The sequence below is a fragment of the Chelonia mydas genome, chromosome 22, assembly GCF_015237465.2.
Source record: "Chelonia mydas isolate rCheMyd1 chromosome 22, rCheMyd1.pri.v2, whole genome shotgun sequence".
Lineage (NCBI taxonomy): Eukaryota > Metazoa > Chordata > Testudines > Cheloniidae > Chelonia > Chelonia mydas.
Window position 1 is genome coordinate 4166328 of NC_051262.2, and position 25194 is coordinate 4191521.

At 47.6% G+C, this 25194-nt stretch overlaps 1 protein-coding gene across 3 annotated transcripts in view; it reads right to left on the reverse strand.

Moving 5' to 3' along the window:
- Positions 1-25194, reverse strand: part of KIRREL3 (kirre like nephrin family adhesion molecule 3) — a 727383-nt gene that overhangs the window by 176060 nt on the left and 526129 nt on the right. The gene's annotated exons all lie outside the window — the stretch shown is intronic.

Here is a 25194-nt window from a genome sequence, read left to right on the forward strand (position 1 = left end):
GGCAGAATATAGCCCAATCTTAGTACCGTTCAACTTGATTTTCTTTTGTTGCCTGCATATTAGCTGCGTCCCAGAGTCAACAAAATGGCAGCAGTTGCACACTGATATTTAAGAGGCATAGACAAAGGAGACAAGGGATAAGTTTTCAGCAGAGGTTTGAAATGAGATGAAGAATTGATTGCTTGGTGAGATGTAGGAAAGCGTGAGCTGGTAGAGGAGAAGGCTTTCACACAAAACAGGGGCCAGAAGGAAAGAGGCTGGGATAAAGGCAACACAGGAAGGAGGGAGACAGATTAAACAAGAAAAATGACAAAGGTCTAGGAGGTTGCTTGGATAAGTCCATGACCTTATGCTACAAAACAAAAGAGCAGCACATGCACTTTCAGCCTAACAGGAAAGGAGAGAGCACAGCGTGTGCATCCCCTCTGTAACAGTCTGCAACAGCTCTGAGAACAAAATGGCTGCTAACCTCTACATGCAGAAAGAGTTCTGAGAAATTAAAAGGGCAGCACCCAGAAAACAAAGACATACCACTTCCAAACTAGACATACCACACTCAGGTGACTTCTAAACACATGAAGGGCAGTTTAGAAGCGCGACTTAGAAAGAACAAGATGTGAAACCCGAAGGACTGGCCACTGAAAACCCAGCGCTGTGCTGGCAAATGTACAGTCTTTTCCCCCTTAACTTATCTTTAAAAGCCTGATTAATGCCCAGCCTGCAGAAAGGTGGCGGAGTTGGGGGGGGGGGGGGAGGAGGGGTTTGCAGAGCACCCGATGCTGTGAGGATTTGGGGTTTGGTGAGTGTATGCGGTAACAGTGTCTGTTTTTTATAAACACAAATATTTAAACTTCTCAGAGAGTTTGATCCTGGAAGCTTGAGGTCTCCACAGCCAGACAGAGAGGGATGTGTGTGCTTGTAAATGGTTACCATGTTAACTGTTAAAGGTTTACGGAAGTTCATCCACTTGAAATTTGGAATAACAACAGCTGTGTGATCTCAGGGAAGAGAGGGCTATTTGCAACTGAGATTGGTATGCTAGATCACAGTGGGTCTGGGGTACTTGCAGGAGTTTAAGCAGTCGCGAGGGGATTCGGCAGAGAAGAGAGGTTCCGTGTTGAAACCTTTATTAACAACTGTGCCTGAAATGGCTCAAAATGCTGGAACCAACACCAACATGTTTCCCCCATTTATTTATTTATAGTGTTGCTGACTGCACTCATCTAGTGAAACATACACTGCTCATTTTATGAGGGCCCCAGGGAGAAAACTGTCATGCAATCTAGTGTACTCCATTCAAGAGCGAAGCAATGCAAGGTGCTCGGTCTAACAGAACAGAAAAGAGCAGCGAGCAGACACAATTTCAGTCCATTTTACACACTGACAGGGAGAAATGACTTCTTATAATCAGACTATGGGCCAAATTCATCCCTAGCTGCAAATTCACTGCAGTCAGCGGAGACACACCAGAAATTCATCTGGCCCAACATTTCTGCCTGTGACCAGGGACAAGATCCTCAGTTGATAGGATATAAATCAATGTTACTTTGTCGAACTCAGTGGAACTACACCAATTTACACCCATTGAGGATCAGGTCCACAGGAGTTTATACCAGCTGTCTAAGCCTGCGCCCCCCTACCCCTAAATGCCAGGTACCCAGAGTAACTTTTCTCATGGCACAAAACTAAGATTGCTTCACACTTCTGGGTGTTTATACTTCACCCAGCACCATGGTATCTAGTAGCCAGGGGCTGATCTGGATGTGGATTTTAAGCACTGCAAAGTGTGTGGTGAGTGTTCAGAACTGGTGTTTTGGTTCAGCTCATTAGAGTGATGGACAGGTGTTTGGAAAAGTCATCTCTACATTCAGATTTCAAATGCTCCAAAGACCAAGAGGGCTGGAATATGGGGGTTTGGATATAGACTAGTTACAGCAAGTACGTTCTATCTAAAGCACCCGAAGGCCTCCATTAACCTAGTACCTAAGTACCTCACAGTCTTCTATGTCTCCTCACATGCCCCGGTCAGACAGGGAAGTGCTGTTATCCCTGTTTTACAGATGGGAAACTGAGGCACAGAGTGACTAAGTGACTTCACTAAGGTCAAACAGGAAGTTTGCACCAGAGCAGGAATTTGAACGCAGCTTGCCAAGTTCTAGGCTGCTGCCCTAACTCCTAAAGCATCTTTCCTCTCTGCAAATTAACATGCTGCACTGGGGTGGCAAGGGTGTATAAAGTGATTTGCACTCGCTCCTCCTCAGCCAGAAGCTTGCCAAATAACCTCCACGCAGATTGCCGGACATCATGGTCCCAATCTGACAGCGGTGTGAGCGGGCACAATTCCCATAGACATCAACAAGGGGCACACCCATTTGTGCCAGGGCTGAGGCGGGTCCTGCGCCATCCTAAAGACATTTCCCTACATGCAGAGAGTTGCTAGGAGAGTGGGGTTTATAGTGTAAGCAGCTGTAGGTCACACAGCTCGGCTGGACTAGTCAAAACATTTACATCATGCTGGCAAATGAATCTGAGGCAGGGAATTGGATGCAGGCAGCCCTGAGCAGAGTCCAGTCACGGGGAAGGGGAGTGGCACTGTATTTATGGTTTCTCTGTTGCTTTAACGTGACAAAGTTACTGTCGCCTCTTCTCTGCCTCTTGTTACGCGTAGGGTTGCCAGGTTCCACGCAGACGGACGGAGACGCCCTCATTTGGCATTTGTTTGAAGGGAGGTTTTCAAGCATCTCCCTCTGAAGAAAGATTTTGCTGTGAGTGATGAGGAGACGTTTCAGATCTCAGCCTTCCTTTGAAATTCCCATCAATCAAGCTGTCATAGCCTGACAGCCTGCTACGAGGGGTGCCTCTCATTAGGGGCCCCAGCCTAGCTCTATCACATACAGCAGGGATTCGTCCATTCCTGGAGCTGCGAATCCTTTCTGAGCAGAGATGTGGAGTGATGGAAACTGGGCAGAGGCAGTCAGAGGTTGTTCCCATCCGCTGGCCGTAGTGACACGAGCATCATGGGGCTCAGCCCAGCTCTGCATCTCCAAACACCACCAGCACATTGGCACGAATTGGAGATTTCAGCCCAGAGGCCAAGAACTGAATGGGTCATCAACCCTGAACTGCCCTCTCTCTCTCACGTGTGTGTGTGGGGGCTGGTGTTTCAAGGCTCTCAGCTCAGGTATTGGGTGCATCGACTAGGTGTTCTGTGCCCTGGACCTGCTCTGGGGCGATAACCAGAGGGCTTTGCTCTCCATGGCTGCTAATCCAGCACCTTTGTCCAGCTCCAAACCGACATCTAGCAGGGCTTATTGGAAAGGTGGCTTATGCCACAAAGAGCCCTGAATGCCCTCTCATTGCAAATAGACCTCACCATATTTCAGATGGTGCTTGGATTTGGCTTGAAGTCCCTTATGACAGGTAGAGCTTGAGCTGAAGATGAGAGCGAGTGCGTGGTGGGGGTGGGAAGGGTTGTGCTGTTCCCTGGGCCCAAGTAGAAGATTTATTTAGAACAAGACAGAAAGGTGCTCAGATGGCTGATCCGTCAACAGACGGACAGGAAAGGGAGTCATTGCCTCGCCCAGGCAGATGACTGGAGGGAAGGTGGGACATAAGATTCCTTCTCCACTGGACAGGCAGAGTGGACGGCCGCCCACCTCCCTGCCTTGGGGAGCAGATGCTGCTGCAGAGAAGCTACTCAGTTACACAGGGAGCTCACTGTGTTGGGATGGGGCCCAGCTATGACCCACTCTGGGAGCTCGTGGGCACCAGCTGAACAATGTGACCGCGAACGTTTGAAATGGACTAAGCCCTATCTGGCACCCACATGTGCGTCTCTGTTTCAGCACCTGGGGTTCCTGTATTTTGGGCTGAGAAGAAGGTACTCAGCAGTCTTTGCTGGCTTCTCTACCACTGAGCTAAGCTCAGGAGATGGGGAGGAAGCATGCTCCCCAATGCCTCAGAATTGGTTAAGGTGGCCAAGTTGCTCCCCCCACCCCCCAACACGCCCCTCCTGTCTGGCTGTGGCACTGCAGCAACTTTTGCCTCAGCCCCCCCCCCGCAATGTTCTTCAGCCAATTCCTGGTGTAGGGGTCTCCTGGCCCTTCAGCCGGATAACTTTATAGAGTCCTGTCTCTTCTGGGGCCACAAAGTCCTTTAACAAAGGACAACAGAATACTCAAAACAACCGAACCGTCAGCCCAGCCGAGCTCAGCGAGCCACCCCTTCCTCACCGGCACACCTCAGCCACTATGGTTTGTCCCCATGCCCAGTTCCAGGCTCCTGTGCCTCCCACAACCCCACTGTCTAGGTTGGCACTCTCCTCTCCTCACCCAGGGGTTCAGACAGGCTGCTGCTGCTCAGCAGGGTGCCTGCCTCTGGTCAGACGCTCGTTCCAGCTCACTATGGTAGTAGCCTGCTCCTCTCCCCTTTCTCCTTCTCAGCCTTCTTCCAGGCTGCTTCTCAGACAGGCCTCTCCTCCAGGTCTCCCCTTTCCAGCTGGGTCTAATAACTAAGTTAACCCTTAAGGGCTAGCCAAACCCAGACAGTTACACATACACAATTCTGCATACAGACAGTGAATACGCACCACACTACACACACGCCTTATGTCTGTAGATTGAACTGGGCCATCAGAGCCACATACCTGATCTATCCCAAATTTCAACCAGCTCCTCCTGGCGTTCAGGGCAGCTCACCGGCAAAGTTCCAAACTGGCTCCCTATTCAAATGGATGCCAAGTTGAGGGGCTCTGGGGTTTAGGTTTCAACTACCTCCCCTTACTACTCATGCCTCTCATTCTACAGGGATCCACATTCTCCAGCTATTCGTAGGACAGATTCCAGGAGTGTGCAGAGACATATAGTACCATAGGAATGGGACAGCATGGGAATGAGGCTGTACATGAACAATCCATGTGTGGTTACTTGCTCTCGCTGGGGATCATAGAGGGAACCTGCTCAGATCTCGCTGAGGTTCATGAAACACACAAGCAGCCCAAAGACAGGTTTTCTTCCAGGGGGAGGAAACAAGGACTTAGAAATCACCAGCAATTTAAATTACAGCAACAATCCTCTTCCCTAACTGGAACAATAATCAACATCATCATCATGTAGCTCTTCTGTAGCATCTTTCAGGTGAGGATTTCAAAGGGTCTGACATGCTGTAATGAATTTAAGCTTACAAACATTACAAAATGTTTATAAAAAGTATTATTCCTCCTTTTACAGATGGGAAAGGAGACGCCTGGCCTAGAGTGGCCAGCAGGGTTCATTGCTTATATTTTAGCCCTCAGCCGTGAGGAAACTTTTGCAGTGGAAAGGCAGATGCCAAGTGAATTTAGGCATCTACAGGGTTGGTGAAGCCAGGCAGGAGTTTTGTGGATCATGGTGGTGCCATGCACAGGGACTTAGATGCCTAAATCTGGAGTTTAGGCACCCAAATTGCTTTGTGGATCACATCCTTAATTCCTCACCTGTACAGGTCAGGGGCTGCTTTTTATCTAGCTGTCTATCTGAATAGCTTTTCTGTGGCTCCCATCATCCTAAAAAGCTGTACAGTGAAGGCATTTTTAGGCAAGGAAGTTTCCTCTAGTGTGTTCTTCTGGAACAGAAAAAAATCCCTCTTTCCTACAGGAAGCTTGCAGGGCGAAATGGGGGACCTGTCACATGCAGACACTTAATATTCCCCATTGATGTCTGCACAAGGCCAATCCTGGGAAATGAAATTGAAAACTTTTTAGCAGCCGTGTGTTCTAATCATATTCTCTCCACATGGCCCATCCTGTCTCTGAGGTGCCTGACAAAAGGACCTAGGTCATTGGTGGGGAGGGAGAGAGAAAAACACACCTAAGCACAGAACTGTTTTTCTCCCACATACTGTAAGTAACTTGTTTTCTAACCTATTGTTCTACTCCTGTTTCAGTCTATTGGATTAGCAGTGAGTCACAGGGAGCTGATAAGGAGATAAGAAGCATAGTGAAAGAGAGAGAGAGAGAGAATGGGTCCTGATTACATCTTCCCAAATAAGCAGTTATCATCCCCCGGTTATTCATGTAGCCATGAATTATTGATTGGCTCCCGGCTCATTAACCAGGAGATCTGGTTGGGGAGGGGCGGACCTGATGAATAGAAATCACAGCGGCTCTCAACATCTGTAACTTTTATGAAATGAGGAAGGACTCATTACTTTGCCATTCAAACTCCGGCACAGAAAAGAGAGTGAGAAGCCTTTAAGACAGAGCCGTGATCCATTATTCATCCATTGCACTCCCAAGATTTGGTTATTATTATAAGACATCACTATAGAATTTGGTCTCCTAATTTTTAATCACGGAGAGGGTGGAAGTATGAGCCTTTTGTGATGAACTCAAAGATAAAATAGAAAGGGGTTGGTTCTATTGGCAGCAAGGGGAATGGAATTAACTATTAAGGGTCTGAAAAAATTAAAGAACAAAAATGGAAGAGACTTATCACAGGATGACTTTGTGACCTACTGCTGGCTGAGCTGAAATGCTCGGCATCTGCACAAATGCGGGTGTTTACGCTTCCACATGCACTCACACACATGCACCTTCTGACACCCCTATGCACAGATACATGTGTGCACCTGCACAGACATACACCCACACACATAGACACATGCTCCTGCATACACAGAAGCACATGCACAACATACACGCAAACCCATGTGCACACACAATACCCTCACAGAAATGCACAATCATGGAGTGAGCATGGCATTCCATTGAGCTCCTGTAAAGAGACATGCCCTTTGTGCAGGACACATGGCCTTTTAGGGCTTCAGGAGTGTAAAGGGCCCAGCCCTGGGTGGCACCGTACTGTACTCTGGAGCTTAGCCTGCATCGCTGCCCCAATGCGGCAGCTACACTGCACGGATTCTCAAGCTAGCACCGATCTAGCCGTAGCAATGCTAATTCAAGTATATCTACACATGCTGCAATCACATATCCCGAATGGAACATCCTAAGAGCCCTTAGCTCTTGCTCAGTATCCTCCCTCCTCTTTGGAATATTTGAGGTAACTGTGCGGAGAGACAACATGGCTATTGTTACTCACATTAGCTTTGTGGCTAGCTCCGGTATGTCTATCAAAGCTGCAATCACACTCCTTGCCTGTAATGTAGGCAGACTGTCAATGTGAATCACCACCAAGGGGAACAATATGCCCTTGACCGAAAGGGACAGGGGCAACTTGTGAAAACAGCCAAGGAGCTCCATAGTCTGCAGAGCCAGGGAGAAGTAAGAAAGAGCTTTTGGAAAGGCACATTTTAAGACACATCTGAAGAAATGACTAAAAAAGAAATGCATATTGTACAGGTACCATGCTTTTGGCACCATCATAAATTAACTGATTAGTTAGAGGTCTTCCTGCCTGGACCCAGGCCCTGCAAACTCTAACACATGTGAGTTGGCAATGGGGCTATATGCATGTGTACAGTTCCTCAGACCCATAAATGTTTGCCAGATCAGGACTGAATTAGTATCCCATGTGTAACAGGGCTGGCCGCCACCCAAGCATCTGCTAGTGGCCAGGGGTGCTTCTGCTGTGCCCTGGGCCTGTCTTCCCCTTCACTAAACTCCACCGTCCCTTTGGGGCTGGCTTTTTATTAAATTAATAAACTTCTCAAGCAAACACAAACATAACCTTCCACCCCAGCTTCGGTTAGACTGAATCCCTCCTACCTGAAAGACTGTTCCTTTCTCAGAGACCAGTGCAGGAGACTCCATTCTCCTACAGCTTCACTGCCCCAGCCCCTAGCTTCCTGCTGCTGCCTGGGAGCACCTGATTCAACCCAGGTGCGGCTCATCCTGTACTCAGGGCTGGCTCAGCTCCCCCTCAGCCTGTTACACCCAGCCCAGTGCTAGGACACAGGGCTGCTAGAGAAGCCATCCTTTGAACAAGACATAAAAAGGATGTCCCTGAACATTCTTGGCCACTAACTAGCAAGTTGCTGCTGCAATCAGAGATGTCCTTAATTATTATCAATATTTCTCTGAATAGCAGAGCTCCCTGGGGAGAAGCCAGCTCCTGAAAGTGGAGAGAGAAAAACAACCATCTCCCTCTAATTAATTCTGATTGCTTTTTTTTCCCCCCTGCATCGCATTATTTATCAATTTGTGCAACATGCCTTTTCTTTTGAAAAAAGTATTAACAGAATCATCCCAGATGCTCACTAATGGGAAGAGGCCGCATGGCTGCTGGAGTGGAAATGTATAAATATATCAGCCTCTGTGGATTTCAAGGAGTAAATATATATATATCTAAACAGATGAAGTGAGACTTTGAACAAGCATCTCTGGAGGCCCTATTGGCATGGAAAGGGCTGAAGATACACTCCCAGGGCACAGATTCATTGTTAGGTGGGGGTGGTTCTGAAGGGGAGTGGGATGTTCAGTGCTCTGAGACTTACGAGGTCAGAATATTAGAAATTTGTGGGAATTATTATTGCTAGCACAATGACAACGGCTCCTAGAGACCGCAACTGAGATCGGAGCCCCAGACACCGAGTAAAAGACAGCCCCTGTCCCATAGAGCTTGCTATCTAAATAGACGAGACAGGCAAAAAGTAGGAGGGGAAACAGAGGCACAAAGACTTGCCCAAGGTCCAGCTAGACAACACACGGTCTCCTTGAGAATACAGTTGGTCTCTGGCTACACATGGAAACATCCACAAATCCTGATGGCTCTCTGCTTTTTAGCACAGACAATTCTCTGGCCAAAAACGTGCGTGGGGAAGCGAGGTGGCTGCAAGGCTCCTGTTTACACACAGTCTGGGAGCAGAACCTTGTGAATTAGGTGCCCACCATGCACCAGGAGCATGGAAAAGCAAACAGTCCAGGTCAAAGTCCTGGTACAACCCATATGCTGAAAATTACCCAGCTAAACTCTTCCTAAAACCTTATGAGCAACACATGCATCAGGATGGGTCTGAAAACTATGTGCTAGCCTAGGTCCAGGTTTGATACAATGCTTCAATTGTCAGCTCTTTGGGGGCAGGGACCATCTTTGTGTTGTGTGTTTGTACAGCGCCTGGCATAGTGGGGTCCTGAGCCACAATTGGGCTCCTATGTGCTATCACAATACAGATAATCAATAATAACATTGCCCCTGTGGTATAGCTCCTTTCTGATTGATTTCTATGGCACTGCGTGTGCAGTGGGGTCCTACTTGTACTCACACTCAGTATCACCACCTGCTCCTTGGGAACTGCCAGGCTGGATCAGACCCGAGGTCCATCTCATCTAGTATCTTGTCTCCAAAGAGGGAGCAGACCCGGATTCTTCAGAGAAAGTGCAAGAAACCCCATAGTGCTAACTAAAAATGGGCTAATTTTGAATAAATCTTGCCAGCTCCACCCTCTCTCCCCGAGTATCTCAAGTATTGCTAGGCAGAATTAGGATTTGGGAGCTCTGCTCAGGCCCTGGCAATGTGCTTGTGTATTCATGTAGCGCACTGTGGGCTTGTCAACGAGGCATGTTTGTCTCCTGAAGACAAGGCAAGTTTATGAAGGCATCCTAGTACACTTGCTCTGGGTGATTGTTTTCACATGCCCCCCCTGATCTGCATACAATCGCTTGCTGTGTTAAAGTCTTTGCAATGCCGTGTCTCCGCAAGGAGCATTCTCCAGTATGAACCAATCTAATCTATTGCATGTGAATCCCGGTGCATTTTGGGACCAGGCTTGCCTGACGTCAAATTACTTTTGTGAAGTTGGGATTTTAAACCGCAGGCTGTACTGTCTCCTCCTCCCCTCCGTCGGAAGGTGCTGCATAGCTTGGAAGGAAGCAGCCACTTGTTCTCTGCTTGGGATCAAGTGTAAACATGAGTGTTGGGGTGAATTCAACAATAAGCTCAGTGTTAATGACAACTTTAACGGAACAAAGAATTAATTAGCTACTGTACCTTTTTTCTGTGATCCACACACACATAACACAGCATGGGGCTGGCACGTCCTATTCACTGCCTAGCAATTGTACAGGTCTGACTTTGCTTTGAAGCTAACAGCTGTTACTCTCATTAGCATAACGAGGGGCTAGGCAAGTGCATTAAAAGAGGAGGAGGGGATGCTCATGTTGATCCATCTCTGGAAATCACAACCACAGCATACAGGTTATGGTTATGTGTGACCTAAAGGAATTTTAGCTCCTGAGCTGAAGTCTGAGGTCAGGAGATCCATCCAAATAGCACAAAATAGGGAAAGGGGAATGCAAGCAGGTACCGACCAGGAACAGGACCAGCATGTCTGCTGTCAGCTCGGACAGGAGACAGCTCCCTTTTGACTCCATCCGGGAGAGCTGACCCCTATAGACTATGAGGGTCTGGTTTGAAACTCGCAGCACTGGTCAACACCCAGTGTTCAAAACTCAAGAGTCAGGACACCCAAAAAGACAAGAATGTAAAAATACTGCACTGGGAATTCTTTTTGACATCTGGGTTCTGCACCTTTAGGATTCGTGGTTTCCAGCATTTCTCCAGAACCCCGAGGGATAGAAGAAGCTCACTTTTCTGTGTAACAAAAGCTGAGATTCTGATGTACCCGAACGACGCCAGGGTCAAGAGCTTTATGAACAGCACGAAATATTGCAAGACTCACAGTAAAACTGTGGGAGTTGGCAACCCTGAATTCTCATCTGAGGCTAACAATCGGCTGCACTTCTACAGAACCTTCTCTCTGAGTGTCTCAATAAACAGACAGTCCCCCCCACACCCCCCCTACCTCCCCAGCAGCAGGAATCCAGGACAACAATGAAGGTGGGTGTATCACCCCAGGCAGGCCACACAGAGAGTCAGTTGCCCCAGGAGTCCTGATTTCCAGACCCCTGCTAAAGCCAATAACTTTCCCCACAGTCACATGGTAGGTTCAGTGCTGTTTGGGGAATTTTGCTCATTGGACAGGTCCACTCCAGCGTCTGGCTCTGTGTCCGCACACACAGTAAGATGCAGCAAATCTTCTGCAGGTGCTTACAAGACAGTTCCTTTAAGGTCAAGTGATCCCATGCATATACTGAAGTTAACCCTTCTGAGCTCAGATTGAAGAGACCCATTGCACTGACATATCAGAATGGCTCACAGAAAACAGAGAGGCAGCTCCCTTTCCAGACCTCCCAACAATCCCGGGTTTCATGGGACTGTCCCCCTTTGACCACACAACGCCCTGTCCTGCTTGAAGCGGCTCCTGTCCCCTGGGGCTGGCTAGGCTCGGATCCCCACTCCAGGCGTTGCAACCTGGCCTCTGGTTGCAACACAACTCACTCAAATTTGACCTGACTGCCTGCTCATTAGGGAGCATGGAGCGGAGCCCAGCCAGCCCCGCAGGTCAGTGAGTGAGGGGTGGGCTTGCTCTGCATCCCCCCAGGCCTCCTAGCCTATGGGTGCAGCACTTAAGCCTGCTTAAGCCACTTGAAATGTTGGGAGGTGTGCCCTCCTCACAAGCACAGGCTCCTACTGCTTCAGATGGAGGAGAAAGGCAGTTAGCAGTGTAAGGCCTAAGACCCACAGCTGTGTGGTTTCTATTCCCTCCAGCAGTGGCCAGCAGCACACAGTACGCCCATCGTTACAATGCCTGGTTCCAGTAGAGCTGAAGGCCAGCAAGAAGCAGTTCATAAACTAACAGGCTGATTTTCATCTGCCTCCCGTCTTGGTGAACCATTGCTCTGCAGGAGACCCTGAGCGGAGCTTGTCAGAAATCAAAAGACGAATTTAAAGAGCCTCCTGTGCCCCTCCCTCTCATGTAATACAGATGGTAACAAATGCCAGCCCACCCTGGGCGCTGCACATCTCCATTGGCCGCTGCACATCTCCACTGGCCGCTGTGGTTTCAAAGCAAATATTGGCACCACTTAACTCTGTGCAGACCCCATCTTTGCACTGCTAATCCCACCCAGCCCTTCCCAAATGGGTGTCAGCCTCACTACTGCGTGGTGGGAGCTCGCTGTGACAGCTGCCTTGCAGGTCGTTCATTTGGAAGATTATAAAACGTAGCACACGAAGACTAAAACAATATATTATTCCTCTCCAAGCTCCCCCATGCAGCAAACCAGTCCTGGTCTTTGTATCAGATCCCATTGCAATGCCACATTATGTAAATGAAACCTGGACTGCCCAATGAATTAGACCAGCTGTACTGCCTTTGCCCTGTTTCTTAATGCTAAGGGTGAGTTTGAACTATGCACTGTTCGTTGTTGGGAGCTCTGAGTTTTACACACTGAGCAACGTGGTAAAGAACTAAAAGGACAATAGGTTATTTTGTAGGCCAAAAGTAGTATGGAAGCACTTCCTATTTACATAGGAAGTGCATGGGGTTCACTTAACTGATGTGTAACTGCACAGGAACTGCATGGTCCTTGCAACCTACACAATAACAACAGGTGAACAAGTTGGACTGCCACTCAGGTCTCTTGCTGATAAGTAGTGCAGTCCATGGGCCTCGTCAGTCAATGTCAATGTGCGTTTTGATTGAACAAGGGCAGCAGGATTGGACCTACCACCAGCCCTCTGCCATCACAGGGCATTCCCCTTGCTAGACCCATTTGATTCTCCTCTGCATGAAGAGTTGTTGTAGCTGGATGCTCCAGAGCTGCATCTGCTAAGTTCTGCAACCTCCCCCGAAGGAACAGGGATTGACGCTGGCCACAGCCTGAGAAGTGCAGGGCAGCTGCTGATGCCCTCAGAAAGCCGTGTGGCTGCTGTCGACTGGAGACGGGAGATGAAACAGATGCGAGCAAACAGCACAGCCTGGGGGAAACACGCTAAAAAATAAACCAAAAGGAACGAGGAGAGAGCAGAGAAAAATAGCGCTGACAGATTACATAGTGCTTCTCTTTCTTGGCCCTATTTCCAGTCTTTCTTTGAGGGCGAGTGTGTGTAGGTGGGTCAGTAAGAATGATGCCTCACGTCCACCACTAGAGGGAGGAAGGAAACGTCTCTCAGCACTGAGAATGGGGCTTGCAGAGATGGTGTTGGAAAGAGAATTCTTTCCTGCCTGCCTGTCGGAAGAGGGACAGCACTGGATCAATTCAGAACCCAATACGAAAATCTTGATAGAGCCATCTATCTAGCCAGTGAGAGAGACAGAGAGAGGGAGAGGAGCTGGATGGGAAGTGATTTTTTTCCCCACATAACATTTTTAACAAAAACTACATTTTTCATCTTTCTCAAAAATGTCTTCATGTTTTTTTGTTTGTTTTAACCAAAAAAATGGAATAAAGCCACCGATTTTTTTTTTTGACAAGGAGCGCAGGGGATTTTTTGAACATTTCCATTTCATCGAAAAGCCAGTTATTGTTGAAAAAAGGTCTGGGGAAAAAAAATGTCTAGTACTCCCCATAGATAGATAGATGGTACACATGCTGATGGCTAGCTAATGATTTCTTATTTGGAATATTATCTCTGCTAACAAAAGAGCAAGAACCTTAACCCCAGAAAATTTCTGGAACTGCCAGATACTACCTCAGTCAAGCCCTGAGCTGATCTCTGTCAGGTGGATCAGAAAAAAGTTACCCCAACCCCTGTCTTAGGTCTTGTGAGAACCTTCTGAAGAAGCCCTTAGCCTGTTAAACCCTCCCTGCAGCATGAGGCTTAGTGCCTGGCCGCATTCTGTTTTGTTTGTGTCTGGGATGCCCTCAGAGTGGGTCTCTTTAAACTGCAAGGTACTGGCAGCTATTAATGAGAGAGGTCAGTGTCTGACTTGGTGACTGCAACTGATGGCTCCAGTTCTGGCTGTCAAGAAGGTCAGGAGAGAACTAACCAGATCTGGCAGGGATGGGGAGAGAGTAAACAAGAAAAAGCTGTGGGCTCTGTCCACCTATGTATGTATATAGCCCCATCCCCATAGGCACTGAGCACCCACAAGCGTTAATGAATGTAGTCGCATTAATAGCCCCATTTTACAGAGGAGAAACTGAGGCACAGAGCAACTAAGTGATAGCCCAGGGTCACATAGGGAGTCTGTGGCAGAGCTGGGAACTGAACAGAAATCCCCTGAAGCCCTGTCCAGTGCCTTGACTGCAAGACCACGTGTGCCCCGAAGCTGCACTGCTCCGATTCCTGAGATACTACCTCCAAAAACTACTGTGCTCCTGAGCCGGGGAAGTGGGACTCCCTTAGAACTGATGGGTAGGGCTGACTTATAGCTTGGGCCCATCTAGGTTGCATATGGTTGGACTTGAACTATTGACCAAGTAGGGAAAAAGGCCCCCTGTAGCCACCATCAACACCTGGAGCCCACCCACTCCCAGCCTTATCCTTGAGCAGGGGGGAACAATTTGTGATAACAGCGATATCTATATAAAATAGAGTGACAGCCCCTCCTGGTAAGCAGGGCTCCTGGTTGCAGACTGACAGATCAGAGAATGCAAAAGGAAAAGAAAAATGGAATTCGTTATTTTTTCCATATGTCAAACATTTTCAAACTGTTCTAAAAATAAAAAGAAGAAAGGAAAAGGTTTATTATTTTTCACCGGAACAAAAAGGAAGATCTCAAATGAATCCTGCTTTCCAACCCTCGCTCCAACAGGCTGCTGCTCCTGGGAGTCACTTTTAGATCTCCTCTCTTGCTGGCAGGTTGGGAGAGCTTCTGCATATTCCAATGAGACTGGAAGGACAAAGAGTCCCATCAGTGCCACTTAGCCCATCCCTCCCTGCACACATATTGTTGCTTCAAGGTCTCATTTGCTGCTTGCTGGGATGCAACTAATTAGCTTGCACATCCACGGAACTAAATAAAATAGAAAATAAATGCACACAGGCAATAATTTTTCCACGCACTTTTGGCAGAGCTGATGTCACCACTGTGGGGCTTGGCATTATAGACCAATGGTCATTCTCTAGTTTGCACTGAAAGGACACCTCAGTCTGTGGTAGGCTGCAGCCTGTCTCAGGCTCTTGTTGCTTTAATGCAAAGCACATCACACATTTCTGTCCGCAGGAATGGGGCAGAGGTGGTAGCGTGGTTGAGTGGATAGGGAGGGCTTAGCAGTCAGCTAGAATTAAGTTCCAGTAGTGATTCTTATATTGTTGGGCTGAGTGACCGTGTTCAAGTCATTCAAGATGAGAAGGAGGAGAGCCTCGGTGTGCACTGATGGATATTGGGTACTCTGTCACTTTCGGAGATAGAGAAATCACAGGCACACTTTGTCAAGCCTAGACTTCAGTTCAAAGATAAGTTTCTCCTATTCTGAGTCAGGAAGGATTGATTTTTTTTAAAGGTGAAAGGATGCTTTTCTTTTTCTCTCCTCTCTCTTTCTTAAAGGCCAAACCTTTATCTGAAAAACCAGGCGCCGCATGCTCTCCTCTAAATCACCCTCACCCCACTGGAGTGGCTAGTTATTATTGATCTTCTCTCTCAGCTGGACCCTGGAAAAAAGTCAGAAAGTCTGGCTCTGGCTGTAGGGACATCGGAAGAGGTGGAGGGCCATGGGAACAGGCTAGGCAGTGTTAAAACCAGTCTGGGGAATGATTCACCAGGCCAGTGCTCATTCCAAGAATGTGGGCTCTTGGTCCATAAAGAAAACCTGGTTTTCTCACATTTATTCCTTATAAAAGATTATGTGCTGAATCTTCTCTCCTTGACCCATACCCTGAGTTTCTTCTGCCTTCCCCAGTTCCTCCTGCTCAAGGGCAACTAGAGTGAAAGGAAGTGACAAGCTTTGGTGATCAAGTCTTTTCCTACTGTGGTTCCGGCAGTGCCCCACATAGACTCACGGGGGCACAAGCCCGGCAGAGGCTAGATAGATTCCCATCCCTCAAGGAGGTTGTTTTCTGTGTGGTGGTAAAGCATGAAGGTTCTTTATTCAGGGATGGGCCTGAACTGGAACCCTAGCATCCCTTGCTAATTTTTGATCTATACAATCAAAAGACTCACTGAACTTTGGGAAAGTTCCAATCTGAACTTTACAGCTTGGCCTCACCTCTATGGCCAGAGCAATCACAAAAGTATTGGCCTGAAGTCCCACTGATTTATGCAGCTGCCCTCAGTAGGGTGGTTTGGGTCACTTAGCAGTAGGTGGAAAAGTTCACCACCTGGCATCAGCGAGCCCCAGATGCCTGCAGAAGAGATGGGCTTGTGCCACAATATTTGGATTCAGCTCAAGACAGCTGTGCATTTCTGGGTCGTTTGGACTTGGGGGTTTGGTTGAGGTTCATTGTTAGTTTACAGCTGCTGGAAACTGGATATAGACACTTCAGATCTGTCATCCTACAGCTTCTGTCTACCTAGCCATCTGTTCATCCATCTAGACATGGCCGATGCTCCTGTCTGCAGCTCATTGGTTATAAGCCTTTGGAGAATCTCAGCTAGGGGCATCTGGACTGAAGGTCAATGGTTATTTTTCCAGTCTTTCTCATGATGCAAGTGACATTTTTACACATCTAACATGGATTTAAATCGCTGATGAACCAACCATAAATCACCTTCCTTCTTCCCATCCCATCTGAAAATTTTCCTTTTCGCTTTAGTGTTTGATTGAGTCTCTCGGAAAAACCCTGTGTATGAAGGAAGCTTTAAAAAATCAATTGCACTGTGTTGCACTGGATTCAGGTGCCCATGTGTTAGTTTGGGTAGGGAGATGTAGGTTCCAGCTTGATATATGTCTTTATCACTGCTCACGAATCCAAGGCAACAAATGCTGTATGGATTGGTTAAATTGAAAATGTTGTTCACAGTGGAGTTATAGCTATGTTGGTCCCAGGATATGAGAGAGACAAAGTGGGTGAGGTAATATCTTTCGTTGGACAACTTCTGTTGGTGAAAGAGACAAGCTTTTGAGCTACACAGAGCTCTTCTTCTGGCCTGGAAAAGGTATTAGGGTATCACAGCTAAATGCAAGGTGGAACAGATTGTTTAACATGAGTAGTTAACACATATTCTAAGGAACCATTCAAGATGAAGTGGCCCATTAACAACACTGCAGTCATAGGACAAAAAGGGGGTCAGTGGGTTACAGATTGTTGTAATAAACCATAAGTCCAGTGTCTTTATTAAGACCATAATTTTTAGTGTCTAGCAAAGTTATGAATTTAAGCTCCCAGGCTCATCTTTGGAAGGTGTTGTGCAGTTTCCTTTGAGGATGAGGACTGAGAGGTCAGATATTGAGTGACTGTTTTGTGAAAAGTGTTAGCCTATGGGTTTTTGACTTTATCAGTTTTCTGTGTGAGTTCATCTGTGAGTGTAGTGATTGTCTGGTTTCACCCGTATAGTTGTTATTGGGGCATTTAATGCACTGGATGAGGTACACCACGTGTTGTGATAGGCATGTGTAGGACCAATGGAACTTGAAAGCTGTGTTGTGGGGGGTACTGATCATCATAGCAGTGGATATATGCCTGCAGGTTTTGCATCAGTTGAATATCCCATACTTTCTCTTTGGAGTATATTCTGTGGTATCTGAGTGCCTGGCTGTAGACAGCAGATTTCTTGGTGTGTTTGGGCTGGCACTGGACAAAGGTCCAGCTTGCTTCAGGACACAACCAACTTCCTCCAGAAACTCTGCAACTTTAACAGCCTCCCTCAGAACATCATCCTTGCCACCATGTTTGTCACCTTCCTAGACACCAACATGCCTCACGACGGCATCGATACTTGAGATACATGGATGATATTTTCATTCTCTGACCAGATGATTTAAACTTCCCCATAAATCTCCACCACAGCTTCAACAACCACCACCCATCAATCAAAGATTAGAACACTCTAGAACACTCCCACACTAGCAGCAACTTCCTGGACACCACGATCAGCTTCAGCAATGAAACCCCACAGAGAGAAACCCACGGATCATCACACTTACCATCACAGATCCAGTAACCAACCCAAGCACACCAAGAAATCTGTTATCTACAGCCAAGCACTCAGATACCACAGAATATGCTCCGAGAAGAAACTCCAGGCTACACACTTTAAGACATTTAAAACTTCCTTTCCCAAACAAGGACACTACACCAGAGAATGAGATCACACCATAGATTGGGCTACCCGAATACCCCATGAAAACCTACTTCAATATAGAAAAATAACCCTCCAGCTGCACACCCCTAATTGTCACCTACCACCCCAGACTGGAACCCATATGGGGTATCATTAAACAATTATAACCCATACTTGATGGGGACCATATCCTGAAAGAAATCTTTCCCAAACTCCCTCTTCTGGCCTTCAAATAAACGCCCAAACTCACCAAGCTCAGCAGAAGAAGAAGCTCCCCACAGACCAGGACCCCCCATCTCAAAACGGCATCAGCCCTGCCATATCAGCCACATCAGCCCTGGCATCAGATGCAAAACCTGCAGACATATCTCCATTGTTACAAGGACCAACACCCCCCCCCCCAACAGATGTTTCACGATCCGTGGGTCCTACACATGCCTATCACAACATGCGGTGCAGCTCATGCAATGTGCTAAATGCTGCAATAACAACTATGTGGGTGAAACCAGACAATCACTAAGCTCACAAACGAACTCACACAGAAAAATTATAAAAGACAAAATCTCCGTATCACCCCAGGGTCAACACTTTTCACAAAACAATCACTTGATATCTGGCCTCTCAGGCCTTATCCTCAACGGAAACCTGCACACCTTTCAAAGATGAGCCTGGGAGCTTAAATTCATAACTTTGCTAGATACTAAAAATCATGGTTTTAATAAAGACACTGGGGGCATGGCTACACTTGCGAGTTAGAGAGCATTAAAGCAGCCCCTTGCGCTCTAACTCACGACGCGTCCACACTGGCAAGGCACGTAGAGCGCACTGACTCCGTGGCTGGAGCGCTCCTGGTACTCCACCTCTGCAAGACCCATAACACTTGGTGTGCCTGGCTGGAGCGCCGTGGCGCCGGTGTGGATGCCCTGGCCTGTTAACGCACTCTGATCGGCCTCCAGAAGTGTCCCACAATGCCTGTTCTAGCCACTCTGGTCATCACTTTGAACTCTACTGCCCTGCCCTCTTTATTTTGGGAAGGAAATTATTCGGTGTGGGATCATGGGGCAAGGAGGGTTAGGGCTGCATGCATGCCTAGATGCGGAACAGGGCGATGATGTGCTCTCTCACATTGTGGTAATCGGCCTCAGTGATCTCTTCAAAGATCTCATCCAGAACTTGGGCCATGTGCTTGTGCAGGTTCCTTGGGAGCGCTACTGTACTCCTTGTCCCAGTCAGGCTAACATGTCCGCACCACTGTGCCGTGTGGGGCGGGGGGACCATTGCTGCACACAGGCAAGCTGCATATGGGCCAGGGCGGAAGCCGCATTGCAGTAGAAGACCATCCCTTGCTTCCCAGGTCACCCTCAGCAGCGAGATATCTTCCAGGATGAACTCCTGTGGAAAATGTGGGGACAGTGTTCAGTATAGGGGCCGCCTGCCGCTGTTGGCTCTCCCCAAGGCACAGAACCCCGGAGGACTGTACGGCCGTGAAACAATCAGTCCCCCTTGACCCTGTGCTTACTCACCATTTTGGGACTCCTGTGGGTTATGTGTGCTCACTTTGGGATGGGCAAATCCTGCTATCGTTAGACTGTGCTTGTCTTTAAGTACAGGCGAATCACTGCTCTGTCTGGTATGAACAATGCTGCCTCTGTTAAGTGTTGCATTTTGCCTTTACAGGTGCAACTTTGAGATCTCAGCCACCCATGTTATCACCGGCCGAAAGACTCCAAAGAATTAGGAAGAGACCACATAAAAGCAAAGAAGACATGCTGTATGAAGTCATGCAGCAGTCCCTTAACGTAAATCAAAAAGTGCAGGAGTGGAGGGAGAGTGAAAGGAGGATCTGCCAACAGAATGCAGAGCACTGGCACCAAAGCGCGGAGCGCCCGCAACAAAGCACGGAGTGGCTGATAATCATTAAGGGGCACCAAGCGGACTCGATCCGGACGCTTGTAACCATGCAGGCAGAGCACTACCACGCCCATCGCTCCCTGCAGTCCTTGTCCCAAAACTCTTTCCCTTGTGCCCCCATGTCACCTTCAACCCACTTTCCCCAACATCCAGGTTCTTATCGCCACCAGCTGCCTCCAACACCTGTAGCTTCACCACCCAGCCCTGCAAACTATGACCCTTACCCACTGCACTCAACCCCCATCACCATGCAGTGTAGCCATCCTGAAGTGCAGACAGGAAGGCTGAGTATGAGAACAGGACATATGCAAAGCTGTGATTGAACCGTTCCCCACCTCCTTGCCTTTTCTGTTTCCAAAGCAGTTGTGTTTCTTTTCAATACTTGAATTTTATTTTAAATAAATGGCTTTTTTGGCTTTGAAAACATTCTTTATTATTGCATTAAGTAAAAGATACCTTAGCCCAGGAAAGCAACCGGCACTGCAAGTCAGTGTAGCAAGCACAGATTCCTACTAACACTGGAACCACTGCACTTCACTCCTGTGCAAGACACCAAACATTACTGGTGGCTTTCAGCATCAAATTGCTCCCTCAAGGTATCCCTAATCCTTGCATCCCCGCGCTGGTCCCCTCTAATAGCCCTGCTCCCGGCTGTTCAAATTCATCCTCCAGGTGTTGAACCTCCGAGTTCCATACCTGAGTGAATCTTTCACCCTTCCTTTCAAAAACGTTACGGTGGGTACAGCACGCGGATATAACCGTGCGGATATTGTCATCGGCCAGGTCCAGTTTACCATACAGAGAGCTCCAGCGGCCCTTTAAACGGCCAAAAGCACACTCCACAGTCATTCTGCACCAGCTCAGCCTGTTCTTGAACCGCTTCTTGCTGCTGTCAAGGCTCCTGGTGTATGGTTTCATGAGCCACGGCATTAAAGGGTAAGCAGGGTCTCCAAGGATCACAATGGGCATTTCAGCTTCCCCTACGGTGATCTTCTGGTCTGGGAAAAAAGTCCCGGCTTGCAGCTTCCTGAACAGGTCAGTGTTCCGAAAGATGCGTGTGTCACGTACCTTTCTGAGCTAGCCTGCCTTAATGTCAATGAAATGTCTACAGTGATCCACAAGTGCCTGGAGAACCATAGAGAAATACCCTTTCCGCTTAATGTACTCGGAGGCTAGGCGGGCTGGTGCCAGAATTGGAATATGCGTCTCATCTATCGCCCCTCCGCAGTTAGGGAAACCCATTTGTGCAAAGCCAGCCACAATGTCATGCACGTTACCCAGAGTCATGGTTCTTCTGAGCAGGATGCAATTAATGGCCCTGCAAACTTGCATGCTCAGTGGTTTGAGCATTGGCCTGCTAAACCCAGGGTTGTGAGTTCAATCCTTGAGGGGGCCATTTAGGGATCGGGGCAAAAATTGGGGATTGGTCCTGCTTTGAGCAGGGGGTTGGACTAGATGACCTCCTGAGGTCCCTTCCAACCCTGATATTCTGTGATTCTGTGATTCCAATGGTCGACTTTCCCACTCCAAACTGGTTAGTGACCGATCGGTAGCTGTCTAGAGTTGCCAGCTTCCAGATTGCAATAGTGACCCACTTCTCCACCGTCAGGGCAGCTCTCAATCTTGTGTCCTTGAGCTGCAGGATGGGGGCGAGCTCCTCACACAATCCCATGGAAGTGGCTTTTCTCATCTGAAAGTTCTGCAGCCACTGCTTGTCATCCCAGACTTGCAGGACGATGTGATCCCACCACTCAGTGCTTGTTTCCCAAGCCCAAAAACAGCGTTACACAGTGGTGAGCATGTCCGTGAATGCCACGAGCAATCTCGTGTCATATGTGTTACATGAGTCGATATCTTCGTTGGACTCCTCACTGTCAGTTTGTATCTCAAGGAGTAGCTCGACTGCCAAACGTGACGTGCTGGCGAGACCCATCAGCATATTCCTCAGCACTTCGGGATCCATTCCCACAGATCGAAAGGGAAGACAGAGTGCACAGGACAAAAAACGGTGAAAGATGGCGCCAAATGTGGACGGAAGCACAGGGATTGCTGGGTTGCGAAGCGATGCATCATGGGGCATTGGGACAGGACCCAGAATGCCCAGCACCCTCCGCCCCCTTCCCACAAGCCACAGCGCCAGAATGGGAAGAGGTGCTCTGTGGGATAGCTGCCCATAATGCACCTCTCCCAATGCCACTGCAAGTGCCACAAATGTGGCCACCCCAGTGTGCTTACAGCTGACAGTGTGGACACACTGCAGCGCTTTCCCTACTGCGCTCTCCGAGGGCTGGTTTAACTCACAGCACTCTACATCTGCAAGTGTAGCCATGCCCTGGGTTTATGGCTTATTACAGCAACCTGTAACCCTCTAACCCCCCTTTTTTGTCCTATGACTCCAGAGGTGTTAATGGACCACTTCATCGTGAATGGTCCCTTAGAATATGTGTTAACTACTTATGCTAAACAATCTGTCCCACCACTCTGAGTACCTTCCCCAGACCTGAAGAAGAGCTCTGTGTAGCTCAGAAGCTTGTCTCTTTCATCAACAGAAGTTGGTTGAACAAACAATATTACCTCACCCACCTTGGCTCTCTAAAATGAAAATGTATCACTTTGTGCTTATCTGTTGGCTGCACTGAGAAAATGCATACTGGCTGGTTGGAAGTGAAATGCATTGATCTTGACTCCAGCTGCACCCTCACAGGTTAATATGCCATCACAATAACATGCAGGTTCTCCCTCTGGGGTTAGCTACTATCTGGGCACAGTGCAAGTACTCAGAAGTACAATAATCCTCCCACACCCATAACTGCTAGCCATCCAAGCAAATCTGATGGAACTGGAGATAATTGGCCAAACCGGACAGTCTCTACACAAAAAGAATAAACGGACACAAATCCGACATTCAAAAACCAGTAGGAGAACACTTCAATCTCCCTGGACACTCAATAACAGATGTAAAAGTGGCAATACTTCAACAAAAAAACTTCAAAAACAGACTCCAATGTGAAGCTGCAGAACTGGAATTAACTTGCATACTGGACACCATCACATTAGGCCTGAATAAAGACTGGGAGTGGTTGGGTCATTACAAAACCTAAACCTAATTTTCCGCATACTAATTTCCCCCTACTGTTACTCACACCTTCTTGTCAACTGTTTGAAATGGGCCACTCTCATTACCACTACAAATGTTATTTTTCCTCCCTTGGTATCCTACTGTTAATTGAATTGTCTCGTTAGACCGACCTCACACTTGGTAAGGCAATTCCCATCTTTTCATGAATTTATAGCTGCTCCTGTATTTTCCACTCCATGCATCTGATGAAGTGGGTTCTAGCCCACGAAAGCTTATGCCCAAATAAATGTGTTAGCCTCTAAGGTGCCACAAGGACGCCTCGTTATTATGGCTGAAGTTGATAATTTGATTGACTGTATCCTTAACCAGCATCACTCTTTTACTGTGGCCACACAAACCATCTGGGCTCAGGTTCCCAGCTGCATCCAATACCCACCAGGCACAGCCAAGGGAGGCAGTGTGTAACGGAGAAGCTGGTGGCAGCTCCCTGATCCTAGAACAGGTTCTACGCTGGCTCTGGTGTATTACAGAGCATTTTCAAAGCACCTCTAAATGACGCCAGCTGGCTATTGCCCCCAAAAACTGATACAGCAACTGGGAATAGTCAGTGGGCAGTTGTGCTCCAGCCATGTCTTTTTCCCATACGCACCATCGATATGACTTCTGTCCTGGAAGCTAGGGGTAGGGCTCTCCTGGCTGGTTGCCTGTCTAGGGACTCCTTTACACTGGAGAATCCTTAGCTGGGGAGATCTGCTGAGTTTACGGCAGATCAGATTCCAGCCCTTCGTCTACTCTGATTATAATTTACTTGGCTACTCCGATGTATTGCACTTGAACATCTGCAGCACAGAAAGAATTCTTAAGTCGTCCATATGCTGCTATGTCAACCCAATTGGGATTTTATTCGGCACAAGCGTGACGGCAACCTGACAAAATGCTACAAAAAAAGAAAAAAATGCAACATTTCAAGTGCCATGCCTAGATTCCCGTTTTAAGACAAAACAAGAGAAACATGATTTTATTCTCATGATGGGCCCCAAATGGAACCTCAGATTCAAATCCTCCTAGATTTCAGGGACTGGAATCCTGGAGTCACAGACTTCCCAGAGTTCCAAACCTTTCCAAAGTCTTACTCAACTCTCCGGAACCAAACCTAACTCTTTGGTTTTGGCCTAGGTTGGATAGAAAAATGGAAAGAACTGTTTTATGGATCTGGTTCAGATACTTCCCAAGATGGTGGAAATCCCATGGGACCAGCTGATCTTGTGACATTTCCACCATGTTCAATCAAAATCTCATGGCATGGGAAAAGCTCAGCATTATTTAACAGCAGTTGTACCTGAACCCACCCCTTAGCCATGACTTAGCCTGAAACCCAAACTCATTCCCCAGCCTAAACCTTGAGATCCAACTCCATCTCCAGGCTCCAACTTCACAGAGTTTAAGGCCAGACGGGACCAGTATGATAGGAAGTTAGGCACTGCCAGGCTACAGCAGTGGTACATCCAGTCCAATATCCTGTCTCTGACATGGCCAACACCAGGTAAAAGACCCCCTTCCCCCACAGTAATACTTGTGGAGTAATCTACCTCCAAATTAGAGCTCATCCTGATCCCTAATAGTTAGAGATTGGCTTTAAGCCCTGAAGCAAGAGATTTAATATGCCTTCCAAAAATTGTCATTAATTATAACTCTCGATGTTCTTGTTATTCACAGCAATGTCCAATGCCTTTTTGAATTTTGTCCTCAATGATTTCCTGTGGCAGTGAGTTGCACAATCTAATCACATGCTGAGTGAAAAAAGTGTTTCCTTTTACTGATTTTGAATTTCCTAAATTTTAATTTCAATGAATATCCTGTTGCTTTTGTGTTATAAGACAGGGAGAACAGAAGGTCCCGATCTCCCTTCCTTGTACCATTAATTATTTATAGATTTTTATCATGTCCCCTCTTATTCGTTTCCTTTCTAAGGTAAACAGTCCCAATCTTTTCAATCTTGTTTCATGGGGAGGTTTTCCAGGCCTTTGCTCACAGTGGTCTCTAAATCCCGCTAGGACACACCTCTGCTGCCAGGCCCACCTCATTCTAAGCTCGTGATGAATCTTATTACAAAACTGCATGATGTAAAAAGGGTCACAATGGCAGGATTTCTTTCCAAATTCTGAGAGAAGAAGAAAAAGAAAGCTGGGAAGCTGCTGGAAGCCAGGCCTGTTTGTACAGGGCCTAGCACAATGAAGCCCTGGTCTATGACAAGGGCTCCC